Raw genomic sequence first — 3,394 nt, forward strand, 5'->3', positions numbered from 1 at the left:
CCTCCTTTTCACCTGTATCGCTTCGTGGGTCCTCCTCCTCTTGGTTCTCTCTTCCGTTTATTCACACACTGCTTTTCAATGGCGTTACAGTATCTATCTTTCCTCACTAACATACAGGTCCGCACGTCCCGCTTCCAGCATTTGAACTGAGTAAACAAAATAAACAATAGCTGAACGTCGCTTTGCGCAGATCCCATCACCCCGACCCTTCACGTAACTTAAGGGATCAGGCACTACACACCAGGAAGAGATTCAAACACTACGTCAAGACCAGAACAACAGAATAACACAGCGCTGGGCTTTATCTTTTGCTGTACCGTCAAGAGAAAGGAGTATTTTGCACTAGTACCAAAATATATAAGTAGAGTGTTGTGTTACTTGAGGTGAGTGGAAGGTAATAAATGAAATAAGTATAGATGGCGCCACTATAAACACGTGCCTATGCCTTGAAGGGCTGGGGCCGACCACAAGTCCATTGAGAAAAAACCCTACCTGCGCTATAGGCTAACACGTTAAAAAGGAAAGTGTGAGCTGAGAGGTGAGAAAGCGTGAGGTGACGTCATGCTTGTAGGGTGAGATATAGGGTAGGGAGTAATGTTTAGCATGAAGAAGGCAAGGAAGGTAAAGGAGTAAGGGAGGGAAGATGAGGGAGTGTAAGGTAAGGTGTGAGGTGAGAACGATGGTGAGGTGAGGTCATCCTTGTAATGTGAGGAATAGGGTGAGGGAGCAAGGTGTAATGTGATGGGGGTGAGGGAGGTAAAGGAGGAGTGAAGGGGGGAAGAGGAACAGCCACGCTAACAAGAGTGCATTTGTTATCCATTAAGACCAAAAGAAAACGTTAGTCAAAGAAAACGGGCAGCATTTGAAGCCCAACTAAACGAAATTGCTCCTCGTGTTTCATTTTTGTTATTGATATGAAGTAAATTACCTGTGGAGGTAAATGAAATCAATAATAATGAATAAATATACCTAATAAACTGATAACAATAAACGTTAAGTAATTAATGATACTGAATTAATGACAAAAAATACCGATTTCGATTTTACATGTTTTCATTTAGCGAATTTTACGTATTTGTATACGATCAATGGGAGATTAACACATCAAAAGTATCAACGGGGAGGCGGTGGCCACGTGGTCAGTGTGTGGGCGTGGTGAGCCCTAGGACCTAGGTTCGAGTCCCACGGATGCACGCTTTCAATTTTCAACCATCGTCGAGTGGCGGAATATTACCCACATGCTGCCCAGGTCTCCAGTCAACTATAACTTCAGCGACTTCGGTCAAGCGGAGCCCCCAGGCAGCATGGGCCAAACAAGAGTCATACATCACGGCAGCCACTATAAATAAAATTCGCAAGCGCCACTAACGGGCTGGGGTCGCCCTAATTAAGTGGACGCGATCTACAGTATATTGAATTCAAATAAGGCGAAAAAGTTGAAAGGCCGCTTTTGGTTTCTGAGTTCACAACTGTCATTTTCAAGGGCGAAAAAGCTTGGATAAACCCACCGATGAACCCATAAACACACCACTACACGTCACAAAGACCAAGCTGACTCAAGCATTACAGGAAGTGCATGAGGAGATTCACGGCTGATAAAGAGGCATAAAGAGTTACCTTGGCGGAGCGGCGCGGAGGAGCAAGGGCGGCGGGGCGGGGCGGGAAAGGGCGGAGAGATGGGATGGCGGATGAGACGGGGCGGAGATGCTAGAGTGCAAGGCGCCGGGGAAATCACGAGTTATCAGCGGTAATCCTAGACAGACAGCCGCTCCTCCAATCACAGTTCGTTCACCGCGCCTTGCCCAGCGTTTCCTTATCACCCGCGGCACCGTCACACGAAGGGAAATGCACTTAACACCCGATTTAAATGGAGTGACACACGCGTACACACTCACACGCTAACACACACGCGGCCCGCGGGTTTGTTTACATCTGGGTCACTTGATTGTGGCATTCGAATGTGATTCAACTTTTTATTGGTCTATCTTCTTATGCTTCGGTGTTAAGTTTAAGCTCAGAGTCAATTTTTTAATGGCAATCTATATGTCCAATCATGCTTTTTTAATGCCTCACTTTTATATTTGTAGTTTTTTCTTAGTGTTGATGATGTTTCGATTCATTCTCCCGTTTTAAATGTCGGTGATATATATTTTTAATACCTTTCGTTTTGTTTAATTCATAACATACTTCACGTCTTCATTTTTCCTATATTTAACGTCTTTTAATATTACTTCACACATTTTTTTCTTTCTTGGTTGGCGTACTTGAACTCTCCCTCGGCGAGTGGTGCAGTGATGCCAACCTAAAAGACTCTCCCTCCCTTTCCATCCTACAAGATTTCTTCCTCGGTACCTTTCTTTCTGCTAATGTCCCTCCTAGTGATCCGTAGTGACAAGCAATACAAAAAAAGCTTAATGCGAGTTCTTAGTACGAAAACAATACACACAAAAGCAAGAACAAGTAGTAGTAACACGCAATGTAATGTTTGCCACCCTGCGACTCCTCACGAACAAGACCCCGAAGCACTGTATCAATGAACTTACTAATGAAACCTTTTACCCTTATCATCCACACAATCGAGTACTGAGGAATAAAGCATCACACAAGTCTTCAGAGTAACATAACAGGCAGCATCACCACCTTCACACCACACCAGTTACGAGAGCGCAGTAAAGAGTAGAGGTAAGCGGTATTTTGAAACCCGACACTTGAAGCAGCAACTGAGACTGAAGGGAAGGGCGGTAAATTTAAAGTAATGGTGCAGAAGAGGGTTGGAGATCGCAGGAAGAGGGAAGAGAGAAAGGCCAAGGAGGAGATAGAGCGACTGCCTAAAATAATGAACAGAAGAAAAAGGAAGAGAGATAAAACTGAAAGCAGAATGAGAGATGGAAAGAAAGAAAGAAGGAATGGAAGAGAGGGAAAGAAAAAGAAGAAACTGAAGGGAGAATGAGAGACATGGGATTAATAGGAGCAGGAATGGAAGAGAGAGGAAGGAAAAGAGAAACTGAAGGGAAAATGAGGCATGGAAGAAAGGAAAGAAAAAGAAGGAATAAAAGGAGAGGAAGAGAAAAGGATGCAGAAGGGGAAATGGAGATAAAGGAGAAGTGAGAGATAATGAATAGAAGGGAAGCTGAGTGGAAAAATCATGCAAGGGAGAGAAAGAAGAAAGTAAGAGAAGGGAGAGAGAGGGAGGGAGAGGTGAGGGAGGAGATAAGGGAAGGCAATATCATGCAAAGGAGAGGAATAGAGAGGAAGGAAAAGGAGTGAAGGGGTGTGTCATGCAAGGAGGAGGAGGAGGAGGAGGAGGAGAAGGAGGAGGAGGAGGAGGAGGGTGAAAGATAGTTATTAAGGATTAGTGATGGTGGAAAAAAATCAAGCATTAACCCCCCTCCTC

Source organism: Eriocheir sinensis, chromosome 19 (genome assembly GCF_024679095.1).
Source record: "Eriocheir sinensis breed Jianghai 21 chromosome 19, ASM2467909v1, whole genome shotgun sequence".
Classification (NCBI taxonomy): Eukaryota; Metazoa; Arthropoda; class Malacostraca; order Decapoda; family Varunidae; genus Eriocheir; species Eriocheir sinensis.